Source organism: Lethenteron reissneri, chromosome 10 (genome assembly GCF_015708825.2).
Source record: "Lethenteron reissneri isolate LAM-NWPU_2019-01 chromosome 10, ASM1570882v1, whole genome shotgun sequence".
Lineage (NCBI taxonomy): Eukaryota > Metazoa > Chordata > Hyperoartia > Petromyzontiformes > Petromyzontidae > Lethenteron > Lethenteron reissneri.
In genome coordinates, this window is record NC_083788.1 from 1,302,219 (window position 1) to 1,321,818 (window position 19,600).

General features: G+C 54.5%; 1 pseudogene; it reads left to right on the top strand.

Annotated features, from left to right (window-relative positions):
- LOC133340794 (KH domain-containing, RNA-binding, signal transduction-associated protein 2-like) overlaps positions 1-19,600 on the top strand; it is a 59,471-nt pseudogene that overhangs the window by 32,138 nt on the left and 7,733 nt on the right.

The following is a 19,600-nucleotide window of genomic DNA, read 5'->3' on the forward strand; positions in this document are numbered from 1 at the left end:
CGCTTGTGCCATACCGGCCTTCATAGCTGCTCGCTAACAGCACTTGCCCCAACAGTCTGTTAAGGCTACACGAGGTATCTTTGTCTTTCTGTGTATATACATACACACGTACATAAAAACAACAATATCTGTGTGGATATACACGCACACTGAGTTTGGGGAGCGTTATTGGGCATCTGTGAAAATAGCTTTATAGCTCATCGGATTCCTCCAGGATAATAATAGATTTTGTCGTGGTTAGCGCGCTGCTCTGCAAAGCCGGCAACCCGAGTTCGATTCCCGCTCACAGCCCATGTCGGTGGAGAATATCTAAACCGGTTCTTGTCCTCCTCTAGGTCGACTTGGCGTCAAATGAGTACCTGGTGCAATGTGCAGTAAATGTCGCCACTCGGGAGACAAAGGCGCCTGCCGGGCGTGGTGCTGGCCACCCACCCTCTCGTGTGCCGTCCCGGCCTGCACAGCCTGCTGCTGCTCGCCAACGGCACTTGCCGCGACAGTCTGTGGCGGGCTACAAGACGGGGACGATCTTTGTCTGGTCCTTTTGTCTGCGTGCAAATAATTGGCGGTTGCTCGCAGAGCGAAACCGGAGAGTTAAGTTTTATCGCGTGCCAGAAAACCAGCAGGCAAATTTCAAAGAGTCAACGTTCATATAAAAAAAATAAACGTGGGGGGGTGTGTGCCGACTACCCGGCGTGGACAAGCCGCATGCGGCGTTTTGGAAGCAACGGTTTTGAGAGGCGTGGAGGTGTCCCGGCATTGCCCGTGCCAAATCTCCCAGCCCTTGGGCCAGCTCTTGAGTTAAAACTTTCGGGTTGACTGTCATGTGGATGAACATTCCAGGCAGTCCCCGACCTACAAAGTCCCCACTTACGAACGTCCGCACCTACGAATGAACCGCCGTTGAGACGTTATTTGTAACCGTCCAACTTGCCAACGTTCGGTTGTGCTTACAAACCCAACCGCGGAACTATTTTGTTGAGAAGGGATCTTGGAGGTAGTTCTCGGACGTCTCCTTCCGATGGCCGTTCTCTCAAAGGGCCGCACTGCTCCGTGAGAGGTCCGAACGAATGCGGCATCTCGTGACGTGACACCGTTGGCACTCGAGGTTGGTGAAAGACAAAACTAGAAAAGGAACGTTACAGTTACCTGTTACGGACTTAAAACGAAACAATGTTTTTTTATTTTACCAGGTAAGGCCCACCGAGCTATGTAACTCTTTTTCAGAAGCGACCTGCCCATCAGAAATGATTGCTCAATGAAGTGGCTCAATGAAATGGCTCATCATCACGCGGAAATTCACAGCAGCCAAATACTCTGAATGCGCGATGTTGATTCTTAATGTGGGAGGAAAAAACCGGAGGACCCGGAGAAAAACCCACGCCACCACGGGAAGAACATGCAAACTCCAAATATACAACAGGCGTCAGGGTCGGGATCGAACTCATGACGTTCTGTATACCAGGCGAGGTAGTTAACGTCTCCTCGCCACCGCGGTATAACGGTTCGCAGACCGCACTTGCAACCCAACGGCGCACCGGTTAGACTCCAGCATCAGTTGAAACGGCGCCGCAAGCGTCTTCAAGTCTCAAAGCGAAGACCACGGTTGTTCACCGACCATCGGCAGGCCGCGTGCGGTGGGGCACAGCGTTGGGTACCCCCCATCCCACATTATTCGTTCCCAGGACGTCGGGCGAGCGATTGCGGGGCTGCGCTGTTTGCCCTGCACGGTTGACAGGTCTTCCGTTTTCACGTCGCACCCATTTATTCGGGTGTCGTGGTGTTTTGCCCTCCCCCCCTTGGGTTGGGTAAATGTTAGGTTTGGAGGGGGGGGGTTTATGGTCGTTTTACCGGTGACCGTATCAAAGTTCGAAATATTCTTTGTGTGAAATGTCACGAGCTTGTAAACATGCACCAGTGTGGGTATGTACACAGACGTGACGGGGTGAATGATGAAGGAGCAGCGCACTCTGGGCTCCCGCTACATCGTTTGGCAGCGGCAGCAGCGGCAGCCACGTGGACTGAGCAGTCTTGCAGAGGGGGAGTGGGGGCGATCTGCCCGGTGAAAAGGGTGCCGAGGTGTCGCCTGGTATACAGGAGATCGTGGTGTTCGACCCCGACCCTGATGCCTGCTGCATATTTAGAGTTTGCTTGTTCCCCCCGTGGTCGTGTGGATTTGGCTGCTGCTATAAATTTCCACGTGATAAGCCACTTCGTCGAGCTATTGTTTGTGATAGCCACGTCGCTTCTGAAAAAGAGCTACACGGCTCGGTGGGCCTTACCTGGTAAAATAAAAAATAGTTTTGTTTTTTAGTATACTGTATTTGGAATTTGCGTCTCTCTCTCTCTCCCCGTGGTCGCGTGTATTCTTTTTTCCGGGTCCCTCCAGTTTTTCCTCCCCCTTAACATTTAGAATCAACATCAGATTATTTGGCTACCGCTATAAATTTCCACACGACGATGATGATGGTAATCCACTTTGTCGAGCTATCATTTGTGATTGGCAGGTCGCCTCTGAAAAAAAATATATAGCTACATAGCTCAGTGGGGCCTTTTTACCTGGTAAAATAAAAAATAATTTATTTAATTCAAATGTACATCACGTGTTATTTTGTTAATAGCAGCGTTGGCCGTCGAACCGTGAAGAAAAACGAATGTCCAGTCTGATAGGTATGACTATTTTAATGGTGGGGGGGAGGGGGCGGGCCACGTGCGCACGTGCAGTTTAGATTAGTTGAACGTGTGACCTTCACACTGGGTCGGTCGCGACCACGTGTTTGGGCTACTGAATGCTGTAAATGTTATCTCCCACGGAGGAAGGGGGGGGAGGAGGAAGCTTTCCACTGTTAATACCCCTTTGAAGCCCCCCCTCCCCCCCACCTTGTGAGCGTCAAATAAAAGTGGCGGACGACGACAATGGCGGCAGCGGCGACGACGTCGTGAGCCTGACTTTTATTGGCCGCCATCACAAAAATGTCCGATGGGCGGTCCGGCATCATCGGTGAGCGGCCGCGGACATGAAAGTCGTTTTGAATTTTTCGTCGGCTGCCCCTCTCGCCCCTCTTTAGACCCTTCTGGAACGTCACTGACATTAACGTCAGATTCGTTGCACGTACGTGGCTAGGAGATGTTAACTGCCTCACCTGCTATACAGGAGGTCGTGGGTTCGATCCCGACCCTGACGCCTGCTGCTTTATATTCAGAGTTTGCGGTGTCTCTCTCTCTCTCCACCAGTGGTCGCGTGGATGTCTCCGGGTACTCAGATTTTATCCTCTCGATTTAGAGACGTACTTGTACAGTATTTGGCTACCATACATTTCCACACGATAAGCCACTTCGTTGAAGCCTGGTCGCTTTTGAAAAGAGCTGAATAGCTCAATGGGCCTTACCTGGTGAAATAAAAATAGTTTAATTAATAGTGTATTTTGAACTTCTTTCGCACCGTATGTAGCCATCCGTGCTAATCGGAGGTGCGGGAGGAAGGACAACTAACTAGACGCAACCAAAAGCAGTTGCAAGCAAGTGCTTTGCTCCCAGTGGAAGGGCGAGGCGGATGCGTGCGCTGTTGCCGTGTGATGCCTCGAAGGGCGAAGCAGGGCGACTGCAGGGGATACGTAATGAGTAGTTGGGGGGGATACGTACAAAAAAACACGAGGATTGCCAAACATTGCGGTGGAAAGGTGCGCAAAGCGGCAGGGATGCACGCTGGGAATAACCCCTGGACGCGCGTGAATTCGCGAACATAACCCGCAGGTTGGAGACGTCGCTTTTGATTGTGAACAAAAGAAAGTGGGCTTGGGAAAGTACCGGCCTCCATTCTGTGATGATTAATGGCCGAGACTCTCACGATGGATGTTCGACCCGAGGAGAGAATGTTCCCGAGAAGACACCCTGAAGGGTTTTTTTCCCCATGCAGCTTTTACTCGTCTCACAGGTCCAACCGACGCACCCAATGAATGAAAAAGTGTCTCGTGAACCAAACGGGAATCACACACATGCGATCCATGCGTGAATCACACGTGTATCACACATGCGGATCGCACGTGTGGATCACATGTGCGGATCGCACGTGGCCAAATGTATAACTGCTTCAGCGGCACCACCGGTGTCGTCGTTGAAGAGGAATCTTGCAATTTTTTTAATGGCTGTGACATTGTGGTCGAGATTAGTGGCCAGCATGGATCTCGAGATCTGAGCTCCGGTTAACAACCTGATGATGCTGGGCATGATCTCGAGCGAAACATTGCGCTGTTGCTGCTGCTGAAGTGGCAACAGACTTGCCCACTTTGCAAGTCACGTGACACATTTATTACCTGGCTGCGTCAGGTATCCGCGTTTTTTCGTTTAACTTCTTTTTGTACGGTGGTGGGAAGGACGAGGAGGGCGTAAGAAGCCAATTACAAGTGGTACTGTCGGCAATGAACAATCTACTTGTGTTAAAAAACTAAAACCCCATTCTTGTTCAAACAGTTGCGTTGAAGACAATGAAGAACTACTTTTTGCGGGTTTTTTTAATTAACCGAGCTGCTGCACTCTGCCACCGTTGGTGCGCCGATGGCCGTCGCGCCGCCGCCGTCCGTGTGAAATCGTCGCGTGGGCTCGCCGCCCATTCACGGAGTGCACAATAGGAGCCGTGTTCTGGGTTTTCTCAGAAGGACAATCGCCTCGCTGCTGACGTCCAGTTGAGGAGTGGGCACAGAACCCCCGCCCCCCACCGCCCCCCCAGCCACCGTCGGTGTCTCGCATTCTCCCATGCGTGCAGCCACAGCCGAGCGTCCATGCCGTTTTCAAAACTTTTAACGTTTTTATTTTACCAGGTAAGGCCCCCACTGAGCTGCTATGTATAGATTGCGCTGCTTGTGGCCGTCTGGAACGCCTCTTCCTTCTGATGTTAGGAAGCCACTGGGAGCCATGCACTTTTAAATCAGTTAAGATTTAAAACTCTTTTCTTCGGTTTAACACAGCAAGAAAATTTGAAAAAAGTGGTTTTCACACCTGATGATGATTGCTTGTGTTGCAATCGAAACGTGAGAATTTAATAGTTTTATTTTTATTATTTTATTATTTCCGAAAGAACCAAGAATATTTTTAGTTCACTGTGTAAGGCTCTTTAGCACTTTTCAAATACGACCCGGCCATCGTAAATGATTGCTCAACGAAGTGGCCCATCATCATCATCATCACCTGGAATGTATAGCAGCAGCCAAACACTCTTAAACATGCGTGATGATGCAAAATGTGGATAGAAAAAACCGGAGGACCCGGAGAAAAATCCACGTGACCATGGGGAGAGAGAGACAAACGCAGACTCCAAATATATAGTACGTCAGGCATCAGTGTCAAGATCGAAACCCACAAACCTTCTGCGAACCAGGCAAGGTCAACACCTAGCCATCACGGCTCCCCGCCACGGCGCCGCGTTGTGTTCGTTCAACCTGCCTGCGCCGTCGGTCTCAATCTTCTGATTTGCCAAAAACAGAAGAGTGGTTTCCCCCCGATGCTATCCCCGTCGCACAATCGGTGTCGCGTTATCACCGCGCGGTACAATCCGCCCGGAAGGCTTGCGGGGCGGTGCGTCTCACCCTCCGTGCTCGTGAACGGCCCCGCGAAAACGGACATCACAGAGCTCCCTCTGAGATCCTTTTACCTTGGCCCACACTCACACTCGAGGGCAGCACACTTTGATGTTAGCGAGGAGCACCGATGAAGAGCGGCATGGCACACGAGGAGGTGGGTGGCCAGCACCTCGGCCGGCCGCCTTTGTCTCCCTCGTGGCAATATTTACACACCGCACCAGGTCGTTCATTTGAGGGCGAGTCGTACCCTGTCGCACCTCCAATTAGCAGGGTTGGCTACGTGCGGTGCGAAAGAAGCTCCACGTGCATTACGTACGAGCAACGGTGCGTTCGCCGGTGGCGTTTCTGCCTCTTGCCTTCCTTCGCTGTGCAGGTGGCATCAGAGGAAACCAAACTGGGTCCCGGGGGGTCCCGTTGGAGAGACGGACCGCGTCGCATCCGTTCCACTTTCCAGCATCCGCGGCCACGGTTCCTTGACTCGAGCAGGCGAAGAGCTCTGCTCTTCGGTTAGCGCGCTGTGCTACGAACCTGGCGACCCGGGTTCGATTCACCGCTCACGGCCAACACCAGTGACGATTATCTGAACCGGTCCTAGGCCTTCCCTAGGTCGACTCAACCGAAAATGAGTACCTGGTGCAATGTGTAAACATTGGCACTAACGAGACACAGGCGGCCGGGCGTGGTGCTGACCACCCAACCACCTCGTGTGTCGTGCCGGCGCTCACAGGTATTACTCGCTAACAGCACTTGCCCCAACAGTCTGTTAAAGGCTATAGGGGGGATCTGTGTCTTTGTTGTATATTTGTATAGAGACATCTCTTTGCCCATCGCCAAATCACCCGGAATGCACCCTCCACCCCACCACCCGCTCCCATCAGTTCTCAGAACCTGAGCTGGGTTTAGCCTGTGCAGGGCTTTGACGGTCGACTGCGATGCATCACAGCTGTTGTCGGTTGTTTGGTCACGTGGTGGACGGCAGAGAGCAACGCAGCAAAATGTATTATTGCACTGTACGCCTGTGCCCCTCTGCCTTCACCACCCCGCACGGACTAGTGTGGTGAGGTATGGTCAAACTAACCCACGTGACTCACATGGCGTGAATCGCCTCTTGCTGGGTCTGCCTCTGGCTCTGGCCTGCTGTTTCCATGTACCCACACTTTACCCCACCATACGGGGCGCCACAGTATGCAGGAGGTTATGGGATCGACCCTGACGCTTGCTTCTTTGGAGTTTGCGTGTCTCTCTCTCTCTTCCCGTGGTCGTGTGGTCTTTTCTCTCAGTTTTTAGAATCAACATAACGCTTTTAAGAGTATTTGGTTGTTGCTGTAAATGAACATGCGATGATGATAAGCCACTTCGTAGGGCTATAATTTGTGATAGCCAAGTCGCTTCTGAAAAAGAGTTAAATAGCTCAGTGGAGCCTGTGTGCATGTATGTTGAGCTTCTTTTCCACCGTACGTAGCCAACCGTGCTAACGAGAGGTGCGCGGGAAGGACGACAAACTAAAGCCTTACCTGGTAAACAATTCAATATTAGTTGGTGGATTTTAAGAAGTGGGCTCGCAATCCAGAGGTTCGCCGAACGTCCATTCGAACCCCTGGGGCAGCAGTTGAAAAGGTGGGGCGAGTTTCGTCAGTCCTTAGCGGTCACTGCAACATGGGGAGTCGTGCGGGTGACGTGCGGTAGATATGTGGGAGGAGTGCGGGAGGAGTGCGGAGCATGGCTCTGGGTTTCGGAATGTAGAGGCTGGGCCCTGGCTCTCCTCGGTGTGAGGCCGGGACGGGCGCTGGCCCCGCTGGAATGCGCCCCTCCCTGCCCTGCCCCAGGCGCTATAAATACCGCGATTACCTTCTGATTTCACGCCTGCTGTTTTTTTTTGCCGTGCTAATTCAGGCCTTGTCATTCAAATGTGCTGCTTCCTCTCTTGGTTGGGCCGCGCCCGGTGGCCGATGTTCGCCGCCGCCGCCACACGGCAAAAAGGGTCTGGGTCTGATTCCCGACTCGGTCATCTGTCTGTCTGCGCGTGGTTGTGTGCGTGCGCGTGCGCAGTCTGTGTATAGGTAGCGCTGGCGTAGCGGTTAGCGCACTGCGCCACGAACCTGGGAACCCGAGTTCGATTCCCACTCACGGCCAACACCAGTGACAATTATCTGAACCGGTCCTGGGCCTCCACCTGGCCGACTCGGCCTCAAACGAGTGGCTGGTGCGGTGTGTAAATAAACATCGCCACTGGGGAGACGAAGGCAACCGGGCATGGGGCTGGCCACCCACCTCGGCACAGCAGAGAGAGCCAGAGAACGCTTGGCGGATCTCGAGGCAAACCCGCTGTGCGCGTGTTGCAAACCCGGCTTGACAACGCTCGACAGCGCTCGCTCGAAGCTGACCCTGGACTCAAAAAGGCGAACTGACTCAACGGCTTTCAGGAAACACGGAACGCATTCCAGGCTCCTCGGAGGGGTGGGTTGAGCGTAGGCCGCCGCATTGCTCGTCGCGCTGCGTCTCATCCCGCGAACTCGGGACGCCGGGTTAGTAGCACATCGCACGAACCGCTCCACTCCCGCTCCCCACGCGAACTCACGCACCAATACTAATATACGCCTTCCGCCACTCAGCGGCGGTGACGACACCACTGCTCCTGTGCCAGGCCAGGTGCACTTTGAGGCCACGTGAAGTGTCGAAGGCTCGCTGCGAGCGAGGAATGAATGCCACACCGCGAGTGGCCTCTGCGCCTGCTTTTTAAAAAAGGGTTCGGTGCCTTTGAGAACGAGGTGGGGACTTTAGAAAGACTTGAGGCCTTTTAAGAACGAGGTGGGCTATTTTAAGTGTCTCTGAAGAGTGGTTGTAGATTGACCGGTGCTGCAAGCATGCACAGCGTGGTTGAGCCTGGTGGAGAGTGCCTGCTTGGTAGAGACTGCGGGTCCCCGTTGACAGATGAAACAACCTCCCAGTTCGTCCACAGCATTACAATGGGGTGGGGGGGGTAGGGTTCAAATGAAAGGTTGCACCGTTGACACTGCTGCCCGATGGCGTCGCCGCCTAACCAGTTCCCACGGCTGCACCCCTCGCCTTGACCGGGTGCCCTGCTGCCCGCGGCTGACGGCCATGGTGCGTCCTGTGCACGCGACTGGGTATGGGGAGCAGTAGTGTTGTGGTTGGTGCTGCGCGATGAACCCGGCGACCCGAGTTCAATTCCCGCTCGTGGCCAACACCGGTGACCATTATCTGAACCAGTCCTGGGCTTCCCCTAGGTCGACTCGACCTCAAATGAGTACCCGTTGTGGCGTGAAAACATCGCCGCTGGGGAGACAAAGGCGGTCGGGCGTGGTGCTGGTCACTCGCCCCCTAGTGTACGGTGCCAGTCTTCATAGGTGCTACTCGCTAACAGCACTTGCCCCAACAGTCTATTCAGGCTATACTGGGGATCTTCGTCTTTGATTGGACACAACAGTGTGTGATTGGGCATGTTGCTTCGCCGTGACGTAACGCCGCTGTGGATCGCCTCTCGAATCCGTTGACTCGAACTTCGCCGGCGAACCGGAGCGGCTACGTTGTCGGACAGAGTGCACTGGGGGAGGGTTTGAAGGGTCCCATGCGTGCGTTGAACTTGGCGGGAGAAGCGTTGGGCCAGAGACATCCAAATGTGGCTCTCCGATGTATTCTCGGGTTGTAACGCGCGTGGTTTGACGCACTCGATGTGCGTCGTCTCGCCCCGGGTGCTGAATGCAGCAGCTCGCGTTTGTATTTGTATGCTATCGCCAGCTACTTAGCGGTGTTTGACGAACGCTGGCCGGTGTTAATTAATATCTTTCAGGTGCAATTTATCCATAGTCACATTGTGCCGTATTGATTTATTGTTGCATTCAGTTTATAGCTGTTAGATTTACGTAGTGTTTTATATATCGTTCGTGTTCTTAAATTGACCTTGATGTAGCTCAGGTCGCCCTCGCAACAGAGGCGATGATGTTGTTCCTCGTGCCTCGACGGATTGTAGGTATGTACGTGTGTAGGCCTGTATGTTCAACTTCTTTCGCACCGTACGTAGCCAACCGTGCTAATCGGAGGTGGGGGGGGAAGGACAAGAAACCAAACACAAAAAGCAGTTCTAAAGAAATGAATTTCTAATATCATAAGGAAGAGCATTCCAGACGGCCGCAGAAGTGCTTCTGAAAGTGTCGCACAATGCGGGGACCGCCTTTGTTCGATGGCCAGCGTCGCTGCTGCTATGAGGATGATGACCGGAGTTTGTGTGATGATGGTTTATGCTCCTTGACGAGATCAGTCAAGGTACTGTGGTTCATTAGCGGCAAGCACTTTGTGTTAAAAGCTTCCCTCCACGCCCCGCTGCTGCTGCTACACTGCTGCTCCCGCTGCTGCTGCTGTGCTACTGCTGCTCCCGCCGCTGCTGCGCTTGCAGGAGGAGGAGCTGCGGAACGGCGCGGAGCTCAAGTACTCGCACCTCAAGGAGCAGCTGCACGTGTTCGTCATGGTGAACGCGCCGCCCAAGGAGGCGTATGCACGCATGGCGGCCGCCATCGCCGAGCTGCAAAACTTCCTCCAGCCGGTGAGCAGGCCTCGCTCGGCAAATGAAGAGCAAGACAAAGAGAAAAGATCTCCATCTCCACACCCCCCCCCCCCCCCCCCCATATAGCCTGTAAGAGACTGTTGGGACAAGTGCTGTGAGCGAGTATCAAGCGCCTACGAAGGCCGGCACGGCACGCACACGAGGTGGTGGGTGGCTGGTACAGTGCATTTGAGGCTGAGTCGACCTAGGGAAGGCCCCAGGACCGGTTCAGATAATCGTCACCAGTGTTTGCCCGTGAGCGGGAATCGAACTCGAGTCGCCGGGTTCGTAACACGTCGCGGTGTGTAATAATATCGCCACTGGGGAGACAAAGGCGGTCGGGCGTGGTGCTGGCCACCCACCCCTCGTGTACCGTGCCGGCCTTCATAGGGTGCTACTCTCTAACAGCAGCACTTGCTCCTACAGTTTGCTAAGGCTATGCGGGGTATCTCTGTTTTTGTAGGACTACGAAACGAACGGGCAGTCGAGTTACATGAACGGCGAAGAGGAGGAGGCCTACGGCCTGGTGCCAGCTCCCGCGAGCCACGGGCCGCCCGGGAGAGGCCGCCCCGTGTCTCGTCAAGCCCCCCACCACATGGCACGGTGAGAATTAGCTTCTTCATCTTCCTCTGCCTGCGTGACGAGCAACAACGTCTACGTCTTGCTGCAGTTCCTCCGTGGGACGTTCCGAGTTCACCGCTGTTCAACTCCTGTCTGGTTTCACACGGCGACTCCGATGCTTACGTAGAGACTCGTAGACTCGCGTGGAGTACCTTGAGACTCGTGTAAAATTTGCGGTGCTTCACTCTCTGTGTGGTCGATGGTCCGCTCGGTCTTTCCACATTAGCACACACTCATTCGCGTCTGCCATGAGACGTTAGCCACTCCGTACCCTTTCATTACTCCCGTCCCTATACCCTTTAATTACTCCCATCCGTACCCATTAATTACACCAGGATGTGAAATAAACCCATTTATTGCTGGCCGCGGGCCATCTCTCTGCGCAGGATGGACGCGCCGACAAAACAACCCGCGGCATGCCGTTGTTCTTGTTGGTTTTGCATTCGATTTTAATCGCGGTCGCTGCGAAAGAGGCCTCGAAAAATGCCCGGAATGCCAAAGCGGACCCGCAACAGAAGGGCGCGCGATCGGAGTTTCAACAGACGAGAGAGTTTTGGCCGTTGCTCGAATCGAGCAGAAGGCGATAAGAACTTGGCGGAGAAGGAGGGAGGGGGAGAGAAGAGGAGGAAGGGAGAGGGAGGAGAAAGGGTGTAGGAGGAGCAGGAGGGGGGAGGGAAGAGGAGGAGGCAGGGAGGGAGGAGGGGGAGGGAGTGAGTAGGGAGGAAGGAGTGTGGCAAGGTGGCGTCGATGATGATTGATTAGCCGTGACCATGGAAAGGTCACCCGCGTATGCAAATAGTGTAGAGTGTCATCGTGTGACTCACGGTGACTGCGCGAGCCGCCGCCGTCGCGCTCTTCCCTGCGTGACTCGTGCGTCGCACGATGGCTCAAGTGCGCCACACGTGTGTGTGTGCGTGCGTGTGTGTGCGTGCATGTGCGTGCGTACATGTCTACGTGCGTGTGTGTGCGTGCATGTGCGTGTGTGTGCGTGCATGTGCCTGCGCACGTGTGTACGTGCGTGTGCGTGCGTGCGTGTGTGTGTGTGCGTGTGTGCGTGCGTGTGTGTGTGTGCGTGCGTGCGTCCGTGTGTGTGCGTGTGTGTGTGTGTGTGCGTGCGTGTGTGTGTGTGCGTGCGTGTGTGTGCGTGCGTGTGTGTGCGTGTGTGTGTGCGTGTGTGCGCTCGACGAAGTGGCTCCGCAAGCAGCCCTTTCGGCAATCTCGTTTTCCTGCTGTCTCACGACACAAATGTACACGTGTTTAGGGGGTGGTATGACGGTCGACACCCGTTGGCATTGCTGGGAACGAACTCCCCCCCCCTCCTTCTGCCGGACCAACACATGTGTAACAGTGGTGTGGTTGGTTGAGTGAGTGGGGTGTAGTCTAGTGGTGTGGGTGAGTGGGGTGTAGGGTAGTGGTTAGGGTGAGTGAGTGGGGTGTAGGGTAGTGGTTAGGGTGAGTGAGTGGGTGTAGGGTAGTGGTTAGGGTGAGTGAGTGGGGTTTAGGGTAGTGGTTAGGGTGAGTGAGTGGGGTGTCGGGTAGTGGTGTGGGTGAGTGGGGTGTAGGGTAGTGGTTAGGGTGAGTGAGTGGGGTGTAGGGTAGTCGTTAGGGTGAGTGAGTGGGGTGTAGGGTAGTGGTGTGGGAGAGTGGGGTGTAGGGTAGTGGTGTGGGAGAGTGGGGTGTAGGGTAGTGGTGTGGGTGAGTGAGTGGGAGTGTCGGGTAGTGGTGTGGGTGAATGAGTGAGTGGGGTGTAGGGTAGTGGTTAGGGTGAGTGAGTGAGTGAGTGGGGTGTGGGGTAGTGGAGTGGGTGAGTGGGGTGTAGGGTAGTGGTTAGGGTTAGTGAGTGGGGTGTAGGGTAGTGGTGTGGGTGAGTGGGGTGTAGGGTAGTGGGTTGGGTGAGTGAGTGGGAGTGTCGGGTAGTGGTGTGGGTGAGTGAGTGGGGTGTCGGGTAGTGGTTAGGGTGAGTGAGTGGGGGTGTCGGGTAGTGGTGTGAGTGAGTGAGTGGGGGGGTAGGGTAGTGGTATGGGTGAGTGAGTGGGGGTGTCGAGTAGTGGTGTGGATGAGTGAGTGGGAGTGTAGGGTAGTGGTGTGGGTGAGTGAGTGGGGGGGTAGGGTAGTGGTGTGGGTGAGTGAGTGGGGGGGTAGGGTAGTGGTTAGGGTGAGTGAGTGGGGTGACGGGTAGTGGTGTGGGTGAGTGAGTGGGGTGACGGGTAGTGGTGTGGGTGAGTGACTGCGATCGTCATGACTTGCTGGGCCCATCGGGTCCAGAAGAGGAGAAATCCTCACAACCAAAGTAGCCCATTCAGGCTCCGGCCTTCTTCATGGCGGTGTGGCGAGTAGACCCGTTCGGCCGCGGCGCTCGCCGGCGGGTCTTAACGCCATTATCTTTACGCGTTCCTTCCCCCCAAATATCGATCGTGAATCAAGGTTTTAGCATCTTCTTAAAGGGGGTTTGTTTTTTCAAAAAATAAATTGCCAGTTAAACCGTGGGCGAGCGCGTTCGTTTCAAAGCGCAAAAGTGAACTGTGGCGGGCACAAAGTGTTGCGTTCAACAGGGTGATGAGTATTAATATCGCGTGGCGCTCAATCTTGGCCAACGGAGAGACTTTGGTCCGCGCGGGTGGTAAATCTCCCGTTCCTCGCTCGGCAAACGCGGCTAAAACAATTCTGGGAGTCATTCGTTCTCATGCTCCGTAGTCTCTTGCATCCTGTTACGCCGCAATAGCACGTAAACATTTGTGCAGGGCGATAAAGTTCGCAATAAAAAACATGAAAATGTTCAAAAGTCAGTCGCTCTGCAAGCTGCCTTTCGTGGTAATTATCTTTATTAAAGATGTTTATGGTGGTGGTGGTATGATGATGATGCCCTGGCAAGGTGTCTCTGCGGGTGTTGTGGTGGCGACGCATGTTTCTGATTGAGCTCGTTTCCTCCTTCCCCTCTTCCGCATCTCCCCCCTCCCCACCTCCTCCCCCTCCCCACCTCCTCCTCCTCCCCACCTCCTCCTTCTCCTCTTCGCCTTACCCACCTCCCCACCCCCTCCCCACCTCCTCCCCCTCCCCACCTCCTCCCCCTCCCCACCTCCTCCTTCTCCTCTTCGCCTTACCCACCTCCCCTTCCCCCCACCTGCTTCTCACGCTACCTGCCTCTTTCTCACGTTCCTCCCCCTCTCTCCTTAATCCCCCTCATCCCTCTCTCCTCCCCCTCCCTACCTCCTCACCCTCCCCTCCGCCCTCCCCTCATCCCCCACCTCCTCCCCTCTCCCCCTGCTTGGCCACTGCAGCAGCAGTGGCCACGTGGTGGCGGCGGTAGCGCTGCCCATGTCGCGCCCCGTGCGCGTGGTGCGCGCGCCGCACGGCGCCGTGCCAGGCGCGGTGCCCGCCCGCCCCCATGCGCGCGACGCCCACGACGTGTACCTGGCGGCGCCGGCGCCAACGCATTGGAGAATACGTGAGTGGCACCACGCGCGCGGCACAACGCACGCCACACCACGCACGCTGCCGCGATGTGGCGCCCCCCACCACCACCACACCTGACGGCGCCGCCAGCAAGCAGCCGATGAAGGTCCGGGCGGCCGCCTTTGTCTTTCCCCGCGTCGCTCGTGTTCGCACACATTCGGCGGCGCTAGATACCCATTTGTGGCCGTGTCTGCCTGGACGAGGGCCAAGATTTCGCCCTGCCATCGATCGCTGGATGAATTGGCAGTGGACTCGTCTGATGGGCTGCCCGCGTCGTACAGCCCGGCGCGTGTCCGGTAGCCTGTGCTAAGTTAATTTTTACCGCGTCGCGCCGGGGCAATTTTCGGCAAGCGAAAACTCTCCCGTCATTTTGTCGATTGTCTGAGCACGAAATTTAAAAAACCAAACGTTTGTATTAGGGCTGAATGATTAATCGATTTCAAATCGAAATCGCAATTTTAAACAATGCGATTAGCAAATTGCAAAGGCTGCGATTTTAAAAGTCCTATTACTTTCTCATTGAAATTGTAAAAAATTGAATTACTATTACTTTATTTATTTAACTTCACAATTCTTCTATGTTTGATTGTTCTATTTCAATTCAAACATTTTTATAAATACATGTTGGAAGCAATTCATATTTTTTAAGTTCTCATCCTTGCATAGAGCAGCTCAGATTTTGATGGTATCATGTGGTAATGAAATCGCAATATCTGTCAGAAAAATGGCAATCATATATTTTTCCCAAATCGTTCAGCCCTAGTTTCCAAGAGCCTGGGGCTCTGTTGCAATGCATCCATCTGTCAACAAAGATACAAGCACCATAATAACTCCTCATATCGATCCCTCCCTCTCTCACAGCCGATAACATTGTTCCTCCGATTAGCACGGTTGGCTACGTACTGCGCGAGAGCGAACACACACACACACAACCCCGAGCCGTCATCGATGCAATTTGAACCTTGTTTTGTTCTACAAGGACCAGTGATGGAACGGATATATCGGTGGTAGCTCTGTGATATCCGCTCCCACGGGACCGTCCTCGAGCGCAGAGGGTCGCTGCACTGCGGCGCAAGAGTTCAGTGCGGCGACGGTGACGCCGATCGGCGCGGTCGGGATAAAAGCGAAAATCGCGTGGAAGTTACGACACCAACAAAGTTTGATAGCGAGTCGGCGAGTTCGCGTCGGGCCGCGCGCTACCCCCGCGAAGGGCTTGTCCTCGTCAGCGGCGGCTGGTGTTCAGAAGGGGGACACCTCGGGCCCGCGACGAACGAATAAATTAATCATCACCACGATGCAAATAACCAGGGTGGGGTTTTGTTTCAGAAAAAACGTCCCTCGGGGCGCCGTTTTGCCGAAGAACTCGTTCGATCGTTTAGTTTTATAAGCTTGCCGCCCGCTTAAAAGTTTGTGGTATCTGCCCCGGGAAAGGGGGAACTCTGGATTGGCGCCAGCGCGGTTGGCAGGAACCGATGAACGTCGCCAGACTCGCTGCGGGCACGTGCTTGTCTGACTACCGCCCGCAGCGTAGCAGAGGCCACGGCGCTTCTCAGGGCGTTCGTTCGAATTTGATGGGAAAAACGTCGCCGTAAGGCAGCTTGACGCATATATTTGTATGTGCGTGCGTGCGTTGAAATCCTTTCGCACCGTATGTAGCCAATGGTACCCATCGGAGATGCGAGGGAAGGACGACAAACTAAACGCACAAAAAGCCGTTGTACAGAGATGAGTTTCAATCTAGATAATGATGTAATAGCACATAGCTCCAGTGACTTGCTAATATCGGAAGAAAAAGCATTCCAGACGGCCGCAGAAGCGCATCTGAAAGCGTGCGTGATACGGTGACCGATTCTGTTGGATGGCTTAGCCAGACGCCGCTGCTGCGAGGATGACCTCGCTCGGTGTTGCAGCACTGCACGTACAAAAGCACTCGGCCTTCATCCAGACGGCCACCTCAACAGAACCGAGTAAGCGTACATTTTGTCATTCAGTCCACCAAATTGGACCGATTCAGACAGCTTTAGGTGGCCCACGTTTTTCTCGACTCTTGTGAGCCGGTGGTCTAATCAACAAGCCGACCACACGATCCAAGTTCTTTTGAGCCGCTGCTCTGGACGACAGCTTCAGCCTATGCGACGGATTTTCCGTCGAAGGCACGCGGAGGCGAGGCCCCCCCCCCCCCCCGTCTCTCGTGCCACGTTCGTCTTGAGCTGCTGGTCATCGGATCACCTCTGGTGCAAATCACATGTTCTGATCTGTTCTGGCGTGTGACGTCCGTTTTGTCTCGCGCTGCAGGAGTACGAGGAGGAGACGTACACCGTCAGCTACGAGAGCGCCGCGTCCAACCCCAGCAGGTGGGTCCCGCACAGCGCACCCACGTGCATCTGCGCTCATCACAGTGATTCATTTAGATATCTATATCAAGACTAAACTACGAATAAATTAATTCAATTCCAACCAGGTAAGGTTCCACTGAGCTATGGAGCTCATTGTTCAGAAGCGACCTGGCCCATCGCAAACAATAGCTCAGCGAAGTGGCTTATCGTCGTCATCATCATGTGGACATTTATAGCAGCAGCCAATTACTCTAAACACGTGGTGACGTTGATTCTAAATGTGGAGAGGGAAAACCAGAAGCCCCAGAGAATATCCACGTGTCCACAGGGAGAGAGAGAGACGCAAACTCTAAATATACAGCAGCAGGCGTCAGGTCGGGATCGAACCCACGACCTCCTGTATACCAGGCGAGGGAGTTAACATCTCTTAGCCACCACGGCGCCCTACCCACACATGCATGTATACGTGGTGTGTGTGTCCACGCGATGCCTCCCGTCCGGCTGGCGTGGGGTCCATCGGCGGTGCGCGGCAGTCATCACCCCCCCCCCCCCCTCCCGTTGAGGCTGTGCAAACGTAGCCTTTAGCCTTCGCCTTGCCAAGCTGTGGCTTGCGTACAAAATTCTCCAGCTCTTGTCGTGACCGGGTGGTACCCCAAGAGCCGACACCGTGTCCGTCCGGTGCTCGCCGAGCTGCATTGGCTTCCGGCTGCCGAAAGAATCCGTTGTAAGGTCGTGCTCATTGCACACACAGTGCTTGCCACAATTGAAGCACAACACCTCGCTGATCTCGTCATCACGTGATCTCCGGTCATCCTCGCAGTTGCGGGGCTTTTGGCGAGCCATCGAACAAAGATGGACACCGCATCACACACTTTCGGATGCGCTTCCGCGGCCGTCTGGAGCGCTCTTCCTTCCGATATCAGGAAGCCACTGGAGCTCAGCACTTTTAAACAATCTAGATTGACAAACTCATTTGTTTTAAAACTGCTTTTTGCGTTTAGTTTGTTGTCTTGGCCCCGCACCTCCGATAAGCACGGTTGTCTACGTATGGTGTGAAAGAAGTTCAACGTACATACGCACGTGAACTCACCATACAACCCTGCACGACAATGCGGTCAGGCTTGGTGCGCAGGAGGTTTTCACGGCCACATATCGCGAATCGTAAATTGTTTTTTTGGTTAGGCCACATCGCCATCTGGGCCCATTAACACCGACTCCTCACCGCGTGGCTGCTGCTACAGCTGCCTTTCCCCGCTTGTACACACGTACATTGAAATTATTGAGCGCTGTGCGTAGCCAACCGTGCCAATCGTGTTTCTGCCTCTTGAGTGCCTTCTCCCCGCCTTTCGAGACTGAGCGTAAATACTTTTCGGCGCGTTACAAGCTGCCACCAATAACCACGACGAGTCGCCGAGATCGCAGCACCACCGAGGGCCCGACACGTCCAACGGCCCCGGCAACACACGGCCCCGTCCGGGGTGCCGGTGGGCGCGAGCGTGACGCATCCCTCGCCGTCGCTCGCGACTGACCGCCGCCGTTGTTTTGTGTCGCCAGCAGCGCACGGTACTACGCGTACGGACACGAAGAATACGGTGAGAGCCTACGAGCATCCCGCTCGAACACGACGCTCGGCCACAACACCAGGCTAACCGCCACATTACAGTACATACAGTACATACACACAGTACATACACACAGTACATACACACAGTACATACACACAGTACATACACACAGTGCATCTACAGAGTACATACACACAGTGCATACACACAGTACATACACACAGTACATACACACAGCGCATCTACAGAGTACATACACACAGTACATACACACAGCGCATCTACAGAGTACATACACACAGTGCATACACACAGTGCATACACACAGTACATACACACAGTACATACACACAGCGCATCTACAGAGTATATACACACAGTGTATGTACTTGGGAGCGCTATGAACCTGGCGACCCGGGTTCGATTCCCGCTCACGGCCAACACCCAATGTCGATTATCTGAACCGGTTCTGGGCCTCCCCTAGGTCGACTCAGCCTGAAATGAGTACCTGGTGCGGTGTGTAAACTGCCACTGGGGAGACAAAGGCGGTCGGGCGTGGTGCTGGCCACCCACCCCCTCGTGTGCCGTTCCGGCATTCATAGGTGCTCGCTAACAGCACTTGCCCCTACAGTCTGTTAAGGCGATGTGGTGGATCTTTGTATCTTTTGTGTGGGGGCGTGTATGTGTGTGTGAGTCTGTGTGTGTGCATGCACGGCACGCCTCACTTAAGGCACGCCTCAAATGAGTGCATGGTGCGGTGTGTAGTAAACATCGCCACTGGGGGACACAAAGGCGCCCGGGCATGGTGCCGACCACCCACCCCCCTCGTGTAGGTGCTGCTCGTGAACAGCACTTGCTCTGACAGTCTGTTACAGGCTACACGGGGGACCTTTGTCTTTGTGCGCGCCCACTCCCTCGAGTCGTGGCACCCATAATGTGTTCATCCAGACTGCTGTGCAACACAGCTTAGGCGTTTATGTTGTTGTTGTTGTTGTTGTTTAAACAAAACTGATTTCGAGTAATGTTTCGTTGCCTATCTTAACCGCGGTGCCGTGATGGAGGTGCCCATCCATCTCACGATTGGGAGGCCGTCAGTTTTAATCCTGGTGGAATCCTCAGGGATGGCTCCGTGATGTCCGCTTTTCTGGGCCGGATAAATTATTTGAGTCGCCGCGACGCAGACGCCGAGGATAAAACGTTTGGAGAAATAAAAACGTGAAATTCCCGGTGGGTGGGAGACTCCGTCTTGCGGTTCAGCGAGCGAGCGAGGCGTCGCGTGTCACTCGGTAGCCAGAGTTGGCGGTGACCGCCCTGCAGGGAGAGCACTTTACTTGCCATGGGAACGTGGAAATCCACTGGCGGCTCACGGCCGCCGCCAAAAGCCATCCCAGTGCAGCGACCGCATCTCGAAAGTACGGATGGCTTGCTCGTTTCTACCTCTCTGACCGTTGACAAATATGCGTGAAATGTCCCCGCGGTGTCGCCGTGACG